The sequence below is a fragment of the Zalophus californianus genome, chromosome 5 (genome assembly GCF_009762305.2).
Source record: "Zalophus californianus isolate mZalCal1 chromosome 5, mZalCal1.pri.v2, whole genome shotgun sequence".
NCBI lineage: Eukaryota > Metazoa > Chordata > Mammalia > Carnivora > Otariidae > Zalophus > Zalophus californianus.
Genome location: NC_045599.1, coordinates 131,544,550 through 131,563,994, shown reverse-complemented (window position 1 = coordinate 131,563,994; position 19,445 = coordinate 131,544,550).

The following is a 19,445-nucleotide window of genomic DNA, read 5'->3' as shown; positions in this document are numbered from 1 at the left end:
AGCAGGGAGTCTGCTTCTCCTTCTGACCCTCTTCCCTCTCGTGCTCTCTATCTCTCATTCTTTCTCAAATAAATAATTAAAATCTTTAAAAAATAAAATAAAATAAAATAAAATTTAAAAAAATGGGGTGCCTGGGTGGCTCAGTCGTTAAGTGTCTGCTTTCAGCTCAGGTCATGATCCCAGCATCCTGGGATCGAGCCCCGCATCGGGCTCCCTACTTTGCAAGAAGTCTGCTTCTCCCTTTCCTGTTCCCCCTGCTTGTGTTCCCTCTCTGGCTGTCTCTCTCTCTGTCAAATAAATTAAAAAAAAAAAAATACTGTTCTATTAAAGATACCATTAAGAGAATGAAAACACAAGCTACTGACTTGGAGCAAATATTTGCAAAAGACATATCTGATAAAGAATTTGTGTCTGAAAAATGCAAATACATCTTAAAATTCTACAATAAGTAAACAAACAACCCAATTAGAAAGTGGACAGAAGATCTGAAAAGAAACCTCATCAATGAAGATATGTGAATGGCAAATAAGTATATGAAAATATGCTAAACATCACATGTTATTAGGGAATCGTAGGTTAAAACGAGATACCTATACACCTATTAGTATGGCTAAATTTCAAAAACATGACAACACCAAATGCTGGAGAAGATGTGGAGCAAAAAGAACTCTCATTAATTGCTAATAGAAATGAAAAATGGTACAGCCTCTTGGCAAGACAGTCTGGAAGTTTCTCACAAAGCTGAACATAGTCTTATCCATATGTCCCTTCAATTGCACCCCTAGGTATTGTTAACCTTAAAAGTAAAACTGCTAGTTATTTTACCAGCAACGATGGATTTATTCAAGAATAAAGGAGAATTACAAACGGGGACAAACAAGCTAGGGCAAAACCATATGCAAGTGAGGGAAACTAGGGAGAGGCACACTTTTTTTTAAGGGAAGAGGGGTAATATGGGAAGGTTGTTATGAACTAAAACCCCATTGGAGTAAACTGCGAGATCAAAGTGTGGTGGCTTTTCATTGGCAGAGCTGTTGCCGGTGAGGATGAGGAGAATATCTCTTCCTCTGGCTGGAGTAGTAAAGTATCATCTACGTGCAAGTTGAAGTCCAACTCTGCAATTCACTAGGGTGGTAGGGTGTGAGAGTTCCCCCAGCCCAAACCTCCCAACTCCATTTTAGTGAGGTTTCCCATTAAGAATGTTTGCAGTATTTAGAGAAAAAAGTTGAAAACTTTGTCCAAACAAAAACAGGCACACAGATTTTAGAGCAACTTTTTTATAATTGCTGAAACCTAGAAGCAACTAAGATGTTAAGTGAATGGATAAATAAACTATGGATCATTCACACAGTGGAATACTATTTATTAATACAGTGAAATGAGCTATCAAGACATGAAAAGACATAGAGGAAACTTAAATGCATATTGCTAAGTGAAAGAAGGCAGTCTGAGAAGACTATATCCTGCATGATTCCAATGACATGACATTCTGGAAAAGACAAAACTGTAAAGACAGTAAAAGGATTAGTTAATGCCAGGGACAGTGGGTAAGGAAAAAATGAATAACTCAAGTACAGAATTTAAGGACAGTAAAATTTTTCTATTGATACCATAATAGTGGATACATGACATTACACATTTGGCGACACCCATAAAACTGTCCAAGACGAAGAGTAAACCTTAATGTAAACTATAGAAACTTTAGTTAACGATAGCGTATCAATACTGGCTCGTCAACTGTAACAAATGCACTACACTAATTCAAAATCTTAATCGTAGGGGAAACTATGGACAGAGGAGGAGTATATGGGAATTCTCTGTATTTGTTTTCAGTATTTCTGTAAACCTAAAACTGCTCCAAGTAATCAAGTCTATTGATTAGAAGGAAAAAATGTAAATGCCCTGAGACCATATATATTGAGAAGACAATTCTTAGGTTTCCTAACCTTAGATCTTCAGACTAACAAATGTGTATCATGAATGAATTTTAGGGTATTGACAACATTTCTGGATCTGTGAGAAAACTTCACGTCCTTGTAATTTAAAATTTGCCTGAGATTCTCCTTATAGACTTTGGTCCCCAAATTCTAAAACTCACATTAAAGACAAAAAATATGAATAGTAATGTTAATTCTGAAGCCTATAATTATTTTCTTAAATCTTTATTTATTTATTTTTTTAAGATTTTATTTATTTATTTGACAGAGAGAGATAGTGAGAGCAGGAACACAAGCAGGGGGGAGTGGGAGAGGGAGAAGAAGGTTTCCCACCAAGCAGGGAGCCCGATGCAGGGCTCGATCCCAGGACCCTGGGACCATGACCTGAGCCAAAGGCAGACGCTTAATGACTGAGCCACCCAGGCACCCTATTTCTTTTTTTTAAAGATTTTGTTTATTTATTTGACAGAGAGAAAGAGCACAAGCAGGGGGAGTGGCAGGCAGGGGGGAGGGAGAAGCAGACTCCCTGTGGAGCAGGGACCCCGATGCGGGAGTCAATCCCAGAACCCTGGGATCATGACCTGAGCAGAAGGCGGATGCTTAACCAACTGAACCACCCAGGTGCCCCTCTTTATATTTATTTCTTAAGCTAGTTTACTCATATGTAAAACACTTTATTCACAGATAATCTGTTTTTCAAAGTCTTGGCACCATAATTCAATTATAGAAATTCCCTCCAAAACATTAAGTAACTAATACAGAAGAAAAAAAAAAACTCATCCAAATTTCATATAGTCATGTATTTACCACCGTTTTCTTTTTTTAACACCACTGTCAGCTTAAAAGGCATTTTTGACTTCTGCTATGATCTTTGTTGTGCTTTATTTTTTCTCAGTTTAGAAACATTGACCTGTTCTAAGTGATTTCTGGTAGACATATTTCCATCTCAACCTTGGTATTTGTGCCTTGAACAATTCTAGAAGTAACATCACTTCCATTAGACTAGGAAGTTCATTTTTATGCCAGTTGGATGCACCAAAATCTTGACTTGGCATTTGCTGTGGCTGTGCTGCAGTGAGGATAGATGGTTCAAATGATTTTTATTAAAAGTTCCGATCAGAGTTGCATAATGGTTTGGCCACTGTAAATGTGAAAAAAGCAAAATGAATTACTGCATATGAACTTAATCAACTTCATCTTGTTTATATCCAGGCTCCTCTCCAACTCATCAAGGTCATTTTGAATTTGAATCCAGTTTGTAAATGTGCTAATTGTCCTACCAAATTGGTGTCATCAGCAAATTTAATAAAGACACTCTGGTTCATCACCCTAATTGTTAATTTAAAAAATGTTTAGTAGGAGCAAGCTAAATAATGACCCCTGCAAAAATATACTAAGCACTTAAATTTTCAAAAGATAATACTGTATAATCAATTTCCTGACAACTTGATGCTTTCCGGTGGTTAAAGATATTGTGTGTGTGTGTGTAAAATACATAAAAATTTTATTAATATATCAACTTTATGTTTATTTAGATATGTGTAAATGCTAGTGTCAGATATTTTGACCTTAGAGCTTGAAAGTAGGGAATATGTCTACATCACTCTTTCCTGATATTTTGAAACAATATCATTTTTATTTGAAATGCCTGAAATCAAATTGTACTACCTACCATGTTTCCTACTTTCATTCTTACGGGACCTCACTTTTACAGCTCCCCACACTCATCAAAACATTTAGCAGCTTGTGGTTCACCGTTGGACCTGGTTTAATTGTCCCAATATCCAATTATTCTGACCTTCCAGAAACCTATGATATTTTACTTCCTCTTTTCCAAACACTCATATGGTTATATTTCAGAACTCGACATTGGTTATTGATTACATATTATGGAAATGCACTATTTTTTTAAGAAATAAAAAGGGATATATAATTATAAATGTGATAGATACTGAGATGAAAACATGAATACATGTATACCAATGAATTTGGAAATGCACAAATACTTAAAAAATACCCAATACTAAAACTGACTCAGGAAGAAATAGTCCATTTCTATACACTTAATTATTGACATTGAATCAGCTGAAAGCTTCCTACCACCCAAAATAAAGGAAAAAATAAGCAAAATACATATACAAAGCAAGCCTCATGATTTTATAAATATGTTCTGTAAAATATTTACAAAAAAGATAATTCAAATCTCATTAAACTTTCTCAAAGAATATAAAAGACAGACCTGCTTTGAAAGTTATTTACAAGGCTTTTATAACATTAATGCCAAAATTACTGAAGGATGATAGAAGAACCGAAATTATAACCTAATCTCACTTCTTAAATATATTTGCAAAAATCCTAAACAATATATTATCAAACACAATCTAAAGAAAAATGTTCAAAAAATAAAACAATCAAGTTGAGTATATTGTAGGCATAGGTTGGTACATTATGAGAAAATATATTAATATAATTTACCACATTAGATTGAAGGAGAAATCTCATATGGTCATCAAAATAAAAATGCATCTATACGATTCAACAATTAATATTTAGAGGTTTAAGGGAACACAAGTTTTATATTTAATCATATGCATTCCTTAACCCCATAACAACCATAATTTGAGTGACTGGAGATGCATAATTAAGAAAATATGAAGTGACATCAACTGCACAAATGCTTAGTGTTTTACTTTTGAATCCAAAGTAAGAGAACTCAGGATTAGGGGATGCTCTGGCAGGTTATATGTAACAACTGTTGACTACCATGCTAATTGGTTGGCATGTGGCTTTTATGTTACCTTTATACTGGTTCTTAATCATGTCAATAATAAGCTAAGGAAAATAAAAATACAAAGACTTTACCTCTACCTCTCATTTAACCATCCTCTGTCTGGTCAAAATTATATATCCACAAACACACATTGAAAAAAATAGCGTCTAAGTCTAATAAATGGTCCAGCTTTCTGGATTTCCCAAATGAGAAGCTCTTGAAGGCAGTAAATTGAGTGTCTGCTCTGCAGCTCTAAAGTGGATGCTGATAATGTTCTTTATGAAAATGTGCAAAATTCAAAAGTAAAATATGAGTGGATATACATAACAGATTCACATATTTACCCATTTTAACAGCTGCATTTAAGTCAAGGCTCTGAACAAAAACAAATGAAACACTCAAATTGCGTATTTGGGGTAAGTTGAGAACAATTTACAGGGATTATTTACAAAGACATGAGTTGGTTGTAGAAATCCCACAAGAGACTACAACAGCTTATATAATGACTTGAAGATATTAACAGCTGTTAACCATATCTAATATTTAGCCTGAGGAGTAAAAAAGGTGGAGCAATTGCCTGGAACAACCTAGACAGAGAGAGCCTTGAGGAGGGAATCATCTCTTCCCAGGTGGAGGAATACATCTCTATCTCATTGCCACCCTGTGAACAAGGTTGTTCTTTGTCATAGTTCATACAAGATAGCCTTATGCAGAGACACAGTGGAAAGATCTAGAAGGGATCACAAAAGATATCTACCACTTCTGAAAAACCAATTTATTTGGTAAAATATATACAAATTACAAAGACGTGGGAAAATAGGAATTGAGAACTTTCTTAATGGTGCATGTGTATGTGAGTGTGTGTATGATTATGAGTATATAAGAGGATATTAACATTCAACAAGTCTTTCTGAGCAAATTTAACTTCTTTTTGTTTTACTTTTCACTTTTTTTGTATTAAATTAGAAAGATTAAAACTATTCTAGGGGAGAGGACATCTCTGTCCTGTCATCCTTACCCTCTCACACAGCTTAGTATGGATTTAAAATAGTTCCCCACATCAAGGGGAACCCTCCTACACTGTTGGTGGGAATGCAAGCTAGTGCAACCCCTCTGGAAAACAGTATGGAGGTTCCTCAAACAGTTGAAATTAGAGCTACCATTCGATCCAGCATTTGCACTACTGGGTGTTTACCCCAAAGATACAAATGTAGGGACCCGAAGGGGTACGTGCACCCCAATGTTTATAGCAGCAATGTCCACAATAGCCAAACTGTGGAAAGAGCCAAGATGTCCATCGACAGATGAATGGATAAAGAAGATGTGGTATATATACACAATGGAATATTATGCAGCCATCAAAAGGAATGAGATCTTGCCATTTGCAACGACGTGGATGGAACTGGAGGGTGTTATGCTGAGTGAAATTAGTCAATCAGAGAAAGACATGTATCATATGACCTCACTGATATGAGGAATTCTTAATCTCAGGAACAAACTGAGGGTTGCTGGAGTGGTCGGGGGTGGGAGGGATGGGGTGGCTGGGTGATAGACATTGGGGAGGGTATGTGCTACGGTGAGCGCTGTGAATTGTGCAAGACTGTTGAATCACAGATCTGTACTTCTGAAACAAATAACGCAACATATTTTAAGAAAAAAGAAAAAGAAGATAGCAGGAGGGGAAGAATGAAGGGGAGTAAGTCAGAGGGGGAGACGAACCAGGAGAGATGATGGACCCTGAAAAACAAACTGAGGTTTCTGGAGAGGAGGAGGGTGGGGGGATGGGTTAGCCTGGTGATGGGTATTGAGGAGGGCACATTCTGCATGGAGCACTGGGTGTTATGAACAAACAATGAATCATGGAACACTACACCAAAACAAATTATGTAATATATGGTGATTAACATAACAATAAAAAATTAAAAAAAATAGTTCCCCACATCAATATTGTGCACTTGCAGATTGACCCTTGGTACTCATTGCAAAGAGTATTAAGGAAAAAGTTGTTTGAGGCTCGAAACCAGGGGAATGCCAGTGTAGGTGATGCATATTGAGAAGTAGGGGTAGTTGTGAGAGCTGATGACAGGGAAGGAAAGGTTAAAGTTGCATATGACTTTGTAGGAATGACAATGATTTTGAACTTTAAATGTAAGAGAAGCCATAGGATGATTCTGAACTGAAAGGTGACCAAATCTTACATGTATAAAAATGAACCCTGTAGGAATCTGTGAAAACTAGACTCCAATATTCTATGAAAGAGATGGTGATGGCTTTGACCAGAGTGGTTGTGGTAGATATGGTGAACAGTGGTCAGATTTGGCAATGGAGTAGTATGGCGTTGGAACTATTAAAACAATTACTGATGTTTATGTTATATTTGATGTTATTAAGCATTTATATGAAAATTGAGTTTGGAAGTGGTAATTGTGTCTGGATTTCCTACCAGAGGTTCTGGCTGAAGCTGCAAACTTATCAGTTATCAGCATGTATGTGCTAATGATAGAGACTAGCAAGAGAACTTTGGTAGAAAATAAAAGAGCAGGGACTATGTCCAGAACATTAACAAAATTTAAAAGTTGGGAAAATTAACAGAATCTGCAAAGAATTCTGGGAAGTATCAACCAGTGAAATTTAAGTTTGAAATTGAAAAAGGAAACAGTGTCCTGAAAATTAAGGGAAAGGCAGTTTTTCTGGAAGGATGAAATGATCAACTATGTGAAGTACTGTCAACAATTTAAGTAAGTTGTAGACTTAGAATTGGCCCTTGGACTTTGCATTTTGCTTTATGAATGTCATGGATGATTTTGTCAAGAGATGTTTTGGGGGGGGGCGAAGAACAAAAGTTGAACTGCCATATATTTGAGTAGGTATGAGAGAGAAGAGGAAGTTAAATGGCATATAATATTAGGTGAAGCAGAGAAAATTTCCCAGTAAAACTTTCAAAAGAAGGGCCCAATAAATTAAGCTGTAATTACAAGAGCAATGGGATTGCAAGCTACGTACAGAAGAGCCAAATATGAATAAAGCATCCAAATTTATAGTTATTTTACTGTATTCTTTGTAAGAGGTACTATATAGATACAGCTTCACTTTACAGAGACCCATTGTTGAAAACTACCCCATGTTATCCTTTTATAGATGATATATTTATGCTTATATTTTTGGGTCAGATTAATAATATAAATAAAATTACCATTTATGAGAAATCCCGTTATTTTTTCTAGAGTCGAAAAAACTGCCTTCATTTCCACCCATTTTTTAAAGTACAGGTTTAATTTTTTTAACCTCAGCTTGTAATATACTATAATGCATTTAATATTGAACTACAAGTAAAATAATTTTAATATGTTATAATGTTAGAAAAAATTGCATGGAATCTGATTACTTAGGTGAATTTTATTTGTTTTATAACAAAAGTGTTACTTGAAAGAACTGAGAAAATACCAACAATATAGGTTGACAGACAAAAAGACCAAGAGTGAGACCTACAGCTACCATAACCTAATACATTTAATGGGACTATTGTTTAATTCCTAACCCTCATGGTACTTTACAGTATGATAATTATTTTATAACAATGGTTTGGTGTTTTTTATAATCATCTTTTTCATTGAGAACTATTGATATAAATTAAAAGTCAAGATGATTTGATAATGTGTGCCATTACTATGTCAACATTTTTAATATAATAAACCATAAACTTACTCAAATTTTAAAGTTACATTGAATATGAATTAAATACACTATTTCCATTCAGCATAGTACTAATATTATTAGTTTATAAGACTTACTTTGTGATAGTTATAGATTTGGGTTTTTTTTCTATTAATTTCCAGCTAGAAGTACAGAATGGTGTTTCTAGATATATTTTGTTTTACTCTATCTGCTAAAACTCTTTGAGATAGATGGGGAATTGGGCAAGTTAGTTTCTATAGCATTTCTAAAAGGACCAGCTTTCTCATTATTTTACTAAACAGAGCTTCACCTATCAACCATTCTCTGGCTCCATATGTATATATAACTGGCTTGTTTTACATTTAATTGTACTCATGGGAATATATTAGTGACTCTAACTTTAATGACTTCTGATCCCCAGTAAGTGACTTTTCTCTATTTTATTTGCTCCCTTAATCATATTCAGCAGATATAATTTAATAAAAGAGATAACGTATCTTATATACTGGTCCTAATACCTACCATTGTGAAGGAAATCATGTTCTTGATTATTTCAACAAATACTTTTACACAAATACACAGAAACATGTATAAGTATACAAACACACGTGCACAACAAATACGAGTAATATTTTCAAACTGAGATGTACAGTTTTATAAATTTAACCTATGTTTATTTTTTTCTTTATGTTATAGACATATAAATAAGTATATTTTAGCATCAACATGATGATATAAGTCTAATCTGGGCAAAACCTCAATACACACACACACACACACACACACACCCATATATAATTATACATAATTGATGTGAACTGTTTTCTCATGAGCTCATAAGAAAGTACTTCACTGGGGCACCTGAGTGGCTCAGTTGGTTAAGTGTCTGCCTTCGGCTGGGGTCGTGATCCCGGGGTCCTGGGATCGGGCCCGTGTCAGGCTCCCTGCTCGGTGGGGAACCTGCTTCTCACTCTCTCTCTGCCTGCCACTCTCTCACTCTGTCAAATAAATAAATAAAGTCTTTAAAAAAAAAAAAAAAGAAAGTATTTTACTGGGATGCCCGGGTGGCTCAGTCATTAAGCAGCTGCCTTTGGCTCAGGTCAGGATCCCAGGGTCCTGGGATTGAGCCCCACATCAGGTTCCCTGCTCCTCAGGGAGTCTGCTTCTCCCTCTGCCTCTGCTCCCCCTGGTTGTGCTCTCTCTCTCTCACAAATAAATAAATAAAATCTTTAAAAAAATAAAAGAAAGTATTTTACTGATAAACAAGTTCACCCCCCCAAACACACAAACAACTGGGGAATCTTTGAGGAATCATTTAACTCTGTGAAATTCACTTTTCTGAATTATAGAATAGAATAACAATGTCTGTCTCAACAATATTGAGGTTTTTATGATGACAGAATATGAAAGCTTTCTATTGACTATAAAAGACTGAAAATAATTGTTTTATATTACATAAGTACAATTTTATATGAAAGAGTAGTAAAGGAGCCTCCCTATATTGAGGTGCAGAATGATGTACATGGTGCACAAAAAGTATGATTTTGAAAACCTACATTGAGGAAATGAGGGAAAGTATATTCAGGAATTTGGGGATTTAGTCCTTCTATAGTAACTAGTAACATTACAACTATTTTTTTTCCAAGTCCATTAATTGAAAGTTATTTTTAATATCATCAAGAAAGAGAACAGGAAGATAAAATGAGAAGAAATGATTCCTTTTATGATGGTCACCTCCAGGAAAGATGGAGAAATCATAAAAAGGGCATAATTCCAGATTTTCATCCCCCTCTTCTGAAAAGAGGCAATGAGATATTAATGATAAGGGAGAAGCTTGGTAAAAGGCCCAAGCTTATTCCAGATAGAGTTAAAATTGGTCACATTATTTTTTGTCACATTGTAGGTAATGAGAAAACATAGCTTTCCATAATGTATGAGGACATTAAATTCAGTAAGGATATAAATAATTATCACATTTTATTTATTAAACAAACTCCAAGTTTGATGCTATGGCTACACAATTCAATTGAGATGAAAGACAATTATATTTATCCTTCAAGATTTTAAAAGTTGTAAAAAATGGACATATAATTACAGAAAATAAAATGTTGCATGCAGATGAGGCATTTTGCATATGAATAAAACTCAAAATCATCTACAGAAATACAAAATAAAATAAATACATTGGACATTTAAAACTGTTTTCCAATTCCATTTTGTAGTAATTTTTTAGTGTTTCATTTAAATTTTATTTTTTGTCTTTCTTATTTTTTATTTTTTTAAATTTTTTTATTATTATGTTCAATTAGTTAGCATGTAGTACATCATTAGTTTTTGATGTAGTGTTCAACGATTGATTAGTTGCATATAACACCCAATTCTCATCACCACATGTGCCCTCCTTAGTACCCATCACCCAGTTACCCCATCCACCCATATTTTTAAAATATTAAAATTAATTTATTCTATATTGTAGTGCCTGACATTAAGCATTTTGATTGTAATGTGTCTGACATTAAGCTTTTAATTGCAGAAGCGTCCATTTCAAGACATCCATCTTGAATAAACATATTGCCAACTGTATAACACAGCGACTCACAAAAGGGTGTATAAGGAACCAGTTTTGCATATGAAGTTCCCTTTGCAAAAACTCTGTATCACCTACATAGTTCACCCCTTAAATGACTTTGCTTTTCCCTTCCTGCTTTTTAACTTCAATTCTGGCTCTTATGCTTTAAATTTACCAATAAGGAGTGAACCTATGAAACCATAGGCCTGCCACCCTCTGGCCCTAGTAAAGTCAGAGCTGCAGTTCTTGTTCCCTCCCTCTTTTTATCTCCTTGGATCTCACTGTGTAGCCCTGGGGTGTGCTGTGTACCCACTAGGACTTGTGAGCACTAAATCTTGTTCTTCAAAATTACCTGATGATTTTACTAAGGTGCATGATGCGATCATAACAAGAACCACAAGGACTGGCCAGCCACAACATTAACTGCGTGGTGGTGGAAGAATGTCTGTGGGGCCCCCTGGATTAAAAAGGGCCTAGGTGAATGCACTCAAGTATTCTTAGGCAAGAATATCAATCTCAATAAGATGGGACCTACATAACACACATATATGGGAAAACACATTTCTAATGCATCTCTGGAATCAAAAGTAGGAATGAGACATTTCCCAATGCAAGGCATGTATGGAAGTCAACAAGCGAATGGAAGATGTTCAAAATCACAAATCATTAGGGAAATGCAAATAAAAATCAAATGCTATATCATTAATAGCCATTAGGATGGCTATCATCAAAAATAAGAACAGAAAATAATGTGTTGTTAAAGATATGGAAAAACTGGAAGCCTTATGCACTCTTGGTGGTAATCTAAAATGGTATCACCATTATGCAAAAACAGTATGACACTACCTCAAAAAATTAAAAATACAAGTATCATATAATCCAGCAATTCTACTTCTGGGTTTATATCCAAAAGAATCAAAAGCAGACTCCCTAAGAGATATTTACACATCCTTGTTCATAGCAACACTATTTATAATAGCCAAAATATGAAACAAAAACAAATGCCCTTCAATGGGTCAATGAATAAATAAAAAGTGATATATACATACAATGGAATATTATTCAGCCTTAAAAAGGAATGTTGTTCTAACACATGCTACAACATGAGTCAATCTTGAGGAAATTATGTTTAGTCAAATATGTTTTTCAAAAAAGAACAAATATTGTATTTATTCCACTTATATGAGATACTTAGAATATTCAAGTTCATTGAGACATTTCCTCTGGGGTGTGGGGTGGGGATGGGGAGTTGTTCAATGAGTATAGAGTGTCAGTTTTACAGGATGCAAATTTCTATATATAGCTTTCACAACAATGTGAATATATAACACTACTGAGCTGAACAATTAAAAATGATTAAGATGTTAAATTTTATGCTATGTTTGTTTTACTGATATTTAAAAGAGAGAGAGAGAGAAAAAAAGAAGAAAGAAAGAAAGAAAGAAAGAAAGAAAGAAAGAAAGAAAGAAAGAAAGAAAGAAAGAAAGAAAGAAAGAAAGAAAAAGAAAAAGAAAAAAGAAGAAAGAAAGAAAGGAAGGAAGGAAGGAAGGAAGAAAGAAAGAAAAAGAAAGAAAGAAAGAAAAGGAGAGGAAATGAAAGAAATGGAAAGAAAAAAAACAGAGAAAGAGAGAGAAAGAATTATATATGGAACCTATAGTATTGAATAGGCAAAAAATCATGACTGCTGATTTTAGGGTTTAAATTCCCAATGGGATAGGAACCATTTTGGGAATATTGAATTGTGCTCACTATATAAAGACAGTAGACTAGAAAGGGTGATCCCTTTAGAAAAAGAAACCAAACAAAAAAAAAATAATTAAATTATATTAAAAATTTTAAAAAATACAATTTGATTTACAGGTATTCATAGTCACACATTTTCATTTGAAAGACACAAAGTGTTTACAAGATGTAAGTTCTTTTTTTATAATTTTATGTAGCATTACTGCAACGTATAAAATTGTAATTTTGCATATAGGGAATCAATTTTTTAAATATTCATATGATTGTCCTTTTTACAAGAAAATACCTCACTAAAATATTGAATTTTATATAGACATTAGCTATTACAATACTTTTAATATTTTTAAAGATCAAACAATTAAGAAAAACATTTTTATTATTTTTATTGTTATATAACATTGAGATAATCTATTTAGAATAGAAAAAAATGGTTACTAACAAAGATTTATATCACAGACAATTTATGTTGAAATATGAACTGCTTCCATTGTTGCTGATCTGTTATTTTTCACTTTATAAAAATATATGTGTATAAATAAGTAAAACATTGAATTTTTGCAAATTTAGGAGATAATTTGAATGAATCATAATAAAGAGCACTCTATTTTATCTTCTGTGAAAACAGATGATTCACATTTGGGGGTTAATGCATGTAGGGTGTGTGACTATTTTACAAAATGATTTACAAAGATATATTTTAAGCCTTGGAAATTAAGAATGTTTCTATTGTATAATTAAACATTTCAAAATGGTAGGAAAATCACTAAAGAAAGCAACTGATTCTCTTAATCAGAAACAAGGACTCCCTGCCTCCATCAGCCTTGACAAATTCCACAATGTAAAATAATGAGGCCATAAAAATGGAAAAATTTGGGTCATGTCTTCACAAAATGAGACATGTCACTTCACTGATAGGCAAACAGCAATATAAAATTCAAGCTAGGCCAATCAAAGTTGCCTTTTTAACTTATTTTAAGCAATATGATTTTAGTCCTTTTAAATGGGTGCAATTGATTTGACTGCCTAGAATACCTCTCTTTGTCAGTAAAATTCCAAAAAACAAAGACATTTTTTGCTCAGCCTCATTAAAACATCTCATATGTAAGGTTTATTGTTTCTTTTTTGTTTTTGTTTACACTGTTTACACTTTTTACACTGTTGAGTTTCTGTTATCAAAATTATTTTCCCTTTCAAGTAACTTTACTATATTTTTCAATTACAAGATTTCTCTAAGTAATAGAAGAGGTAGAATTTCTCTTAGGACCAAAAGAATATCAAAGTGGGCCTACTGGTTCAGTTTGGAAACATTGTACAAAATTTAGTGTAAACTGTCTGAAGTGTCTGAAGCTTTATCTGCTTTGGGCACCTGGGTGGCTCAGTTGGTTAAGCAACTGCCTTCGGCTCAGGTCATGATCCTGGAGTCCCGGGATCAAGTCCCGCATCCGGCTCCCTGCTTGGTGGGGAGTCTGCTTCTCCCTCTGATCTCCCCCCCTCATGCTCTCTCTCTATCTCATTCTATCTCTCAAATAAATAAAATCATTAAAATAAATAAATAAAATCTTTAAAAAAATTTTATAAAGCTTCATCTGTCAATCAGAAATATCAATTAAATGTATACTTACATAGATATACTTTGATAAACGTTACAAGTGTTTATTAATATCATGATCCCTTTCAACTTGGGATGATATATGGATGTCCTTAGTTCCCAGCATTGTTTTAGTTAGCAGGACTGTTATGGATAGAATGTTTGCATCCCTCCAAAATTCACATGTTGAAATCCTAAACTTTATTTTTTTTTTAAAGATTTTATTTATTTATTTATTTAATTGACAGAAAAAGAGAGAGAGAGAGAGACAGCATGAGAGGGAACACAAGTAGGGGGAGTGGGAGAGGGAGAAGCAGGCTTCTGGCTGAGCAGGGAGCCTGATGCGGGGCTCGATCCCAGGACTCTGGGATCATGACCTGAGCCAAAGGCAGTTGCTTAACCAACTGAGCCACCCAGGCACCCGAAATCCTAAACTTTAATGTGATAGTATTAGGTAGTGGGGCCTTTAGGAAGTAGTGAGGTCATTAGGATGGAGTTCTTCTGAGTAGGATTAATGTCCTTATAAGAGAGCTTCCAGGGAACTCTCCCTATGCATCCTTTGAGAGGTAAAGATCAAGGAAAATGATCATTGAGGCTGGGAAAGTGTTTTAATGTAATGCTGTGACAAAATATTTACTAATTTTGTTGTCTGATAAATTTTCAAGAATCATATAGCCCTACTGTAACTAAAACTTTAGAGATAAATATTGGAACTCAGAAATTTAGATGGGAAAAATGCTGGTTACTATTGGCTGCACCTGACAAAATATTATAAGAGATGAACTCGGGGGAGAAAAAAGTCCAATTTGTAAGCAGAAACAAAAGGAAATAAAGACAGGTTACACATTTAGAGGCTTACAAGTTTAGAATAGCTACTACTTTTAGTCCCCAGAACATAAGGGTTTTAAGTGAGGTTTGAATGAAAAATATTTCAGTCTAGCATATGCCTGAATTGCAAGGATTATTAGTTCAAGGACTGGTGCCAAGTGAAATTGCTTGATGAATAAAAATACTCATGGCAAAGTTTAGGTCAAGGGTATTTTATTAGTTGCCTAAGGCTGCCATGACAAAGTACCACACGTGGCTTAAAACAAGAATTTATTCTTCTACAGTTCTGGAGGCTAGAAGTCCAAAATCAACAAAGTGTCAACAAGATTGTTTCCTTCTGGAAGATCTGAGGGGTGATACGTTCCATGCCTCTCTCCCAGCTCCCAGTTTGATGACAATCCTTATCTAGTAGATGACGAACTCCAACTTTTGCCTTTTTTCACATACCATTATCCCTGTGTCTCTGTATATCTTTGTCTCTTCTTATAAGGCCACCAGTGATTGGATTTGGGGTCAATCTTGAATCTTCAGACCTCTTCTTGACTTACATCTTAATTACATCTGCAGTGACCCTATTTCCAAATGAAATCACACACTGATAATTACGAACTGAACACATATTTTGGGGAACAAGATTTAATCTACAACAGGTGCTGTCTTCACATTGAAGGCAAATAGTCTCCAAGTAATTGCCATGAAGTTGAGAAAAAGAAATATGGGTTAAAAAGATGAATACATTAAGTTCAAATTACTATCTAATACAGCATTTTGAATGTGGTTATTGTGTGTGGAACTGACAGGAAGTGAACAGATTAGAACCCAACTACGTTTTGTTTTTTTGTTTGTTTGTTTTTAAAGATTTATTTATTTATTTATTTATTTGAGAGAGAGAGAGTGCATGAGAGGGGGGAGGGTCAGAGGGAGAAGCAGACTCCCCACGGAGCAGGGAGCCAGATGTGGGACTCGATCCTGGGACTCCAGGATCATGACCTGAGCCAAAGGCAGTTGCTTAACCAACTGAGCCACCCAGGCGCCCCTAGGTTTTGTTTTTTGATTTTCTTTTTGAGACAGATGTTGTGGTAGATTGATTAGAAATACATTTATATTTTACTCATCAATTTTGGCGCTAGCAATTATAAGTCATGTAATCTTAGGAAATTTACTAACTCTCCTATACTTCAGTGTTTGTGTCTTCAAAGTGAAAATAATCTCGACACATAACTCATATGGATATCGAGGGCAGTAAAAGCATTTAAACTTGTGAAGGAAGCCTTCAGAATAGTGCCTGAGAAACATTAAGATTTCAATAAACGTTGGCCATCCTTATCGGAGCATATTTATGACAAATTCGATCTGCAACTACATCTCCTTTAAAAATGAAGGTGAATAAGCTGTGCTATAACAAACATACCTGTTTTATCAGAGGCTTAACATATTGAAGTTGATTTCTCACAAAAAATCTCTTTTACATCCAGACATCTGAAGGCCATATTATGGTAGACATTGGAAATATGCCATTCTTAGAAGCTGCATTCTTTTCTCAGTCATCTTGAAAGCTTGATTGTTTACATTTTATCCATTTCATGGAAAAACTGTCTATTGGTTAGTTATTGCTTTGTAACAAACTACACTAATTATTGGTGGGTTAAAACAACAATTATTTTGCCCAGGGTTCTGTTGTTTGGCAATTTAATCTGGGATTAGCTGAATCTATTCTTCTGGTCTCTGCTGATCTCAGCTGAGAATCCTCAGGCATCTACAGTCTGTTGGGTAGGTTGGCAAGGGGTTAACTTGTTTAGGTTGATCTCAGCTACAATTCTTCTCCCCTGCTCCATGCCTCTATTAAGCTGACCTGAGCATATTTCCACTGCAAAACCAAATTCCACCACATTTCTATTACCAAACACTGAGTGAATGAGGAAGTAAGCACCATCTATTGACTGGAAAAACTGGAAAGCCACATCATAAACGCTTTCCAAAGACCCTAACTAGAAGCAAAAATAGACATTGTTTGAAACAGAAAATAAATGGGGAAAATTCTGATTCCCACCATAGCTAATAGAATTTCCTAAATGAAGATCTTTTAGAATTAAGAATGCTAATTTTTTCCAGTCCTTTATATATGGCTCTAATATTCATACTACCTTCTTGTTCTTAAATATCCAATTTTTTTATTACTGCTTTAATAAATTATCACAAAATTAGTGGTTTAAAAATAATATGAATGTGTTGGGCGCCTGGGTGGCTCAGTTGGTTAAGCGACTGCTTTTATAAATCTTGAGTTTAGAACTTTTAAGATCAAGGTATTGGCAAAGTTATATTCCCTCTAGGTACTCTAGGGAAGAATCAGTTGTCTTGCTTAATCCATTTTCTAGAAGTCACCCACAATTCTTGGCTCATGGCTCCACATCACTCTGACCTCTGCTTCTTCCCTATCTCCAACTCTTACCCTCCTGACTTACCCTCAGGATTATACCGGGCCTACGCCAATAATTCAGAACAATCTCCTCATTGCAAAGCCTTGGTTTAATCAGATCAGCAATGTCCCTTTATCCATGTAAAGGAATATATTCACAGGTTTCAAAGATTAGGGTGTGGGCATTTGGTGGAGGTGTTGGGGAGTAATATTCTACTTACTAAAAATACCACATGATAGGATTGGATCTTTAGATGAATAGGCTGTGACACAGATGGTCCTAAATATCGAAATATATTCTATTTATGTTATTTAGATACTTCTAGTACCTTTGTGCTATGCCATTTTTTACATATGTGCAGAAATTGGAAGTTCTATATGGGTATTTTTTTTTTTAAATGGTAAAGTCGATCACTTGCCTTTGCATTAGATTTTTCTGGTTATTTTTATGGAAATGTTAATTTCAAACTTTTTTCCAGTTTATTGAGATGTAATTGATATAACATTATTCAAGTTTTTTGTATATAATATGCTGATTTGATATACTTATATTTTGCAAAATATTACCACCATAACTTTAGCTAACACCTGCACCACATGGCATAATTACCATTTCTTTTTTATGGTGAGAACATTTAAGATCTACTTTCTTAGCAACCAAGTATATAATACAGTGCTATTAACTATAGTCACTATGTTGTGCATTAGATCCACAGAGAAAATGCCAATTTTAAATACATTAATATTAAAAATAAAAATGATGTGTTATACAAATTTATTTATTTTATTTATTTTTTTAAACATTTTATTTATTCATCTGAGACACAGAGATACAGAGAGAGAGAGAGAGAGCATGAGCAGGGAGAGAGGCAGAGGGAGAGGGAGAAGCAGACTCCTCGTTGAGCCAGGAGCCTGATGTGGGGCTCGGTTCCAGGACTCTGGGATCATGACCTGAGCCAAAGGCAGACGCTTCACCATCTGAGCCACCCAGGCAACCCGTGTTATACAAATTTAAAAGCACAGTTTAAAGATAGGAACAATAATATTGAATATAAATTCTAACACAGTCCCTTAATTCCATTTAAAAAAATCCCATAACAGGAAAAAATAAAATATGTTGCTTAATTGCAGTGTTCTCAAAAAATGATATTATCTTTTAACAATAACTCTTAGGAATGTGTGCTTTAAATTTACCTTCACTATCCCTATATTGATTATAGAAAATAAGATTATGTGATCAATAACTTCTGAGGTTAAAAAGAAATTTTTATAACTTATGATAATTTTTCCTTCATATAAATTCTTTAAGGCATTTAGAAAAGAAAATTTTAATAAGTCTCTGTCAAATCATTGTATGCTTCCTATCACCTGATTATAAAATACTATTGGATTTTTAAGTTTTTGTCTGTTTAGTTTTGTCACATTAAGAGTCATCAATACTAACATCTGATTAATCTAATCCTGGGAATGTCCAGCAATCCCTGTACCAGCTGATGAAAGATTACTCCAAACTTTGCCATGAAAGAGGAGAAGGTGAGAAGGTGAGGAGGTCAAGGCTCAGAGAGGAAGACCCTTTGCTCTGCTTTGCTTCTGCTTTTATTGGTCCTTCAGGATAATCACAAATCCTTATCACTGTTTCTCAAGCACCTGATGTGTGACAAGGGGTGTTACTGAAACTGACAGGATTTATAGGAAAGAAAAGATATGCTGATCTGTGTGTTCTGCTAAACATAGCCTAGGGTACAATGCATACATCTCTTAGATCACAGGGCAGCTGTTTGGGCTAAGAGAGCTTCGGGGAAGGCAACTCCCCCCAGCATTCCAATGGCAGAGTGGTCTTGCGCCCTGGCATTCCAAAGGCCTACGCCCTTCCCTGAAACCTCCCATCGCCCCCAGCAGCCTCCGTGTTAGCAAGCCAG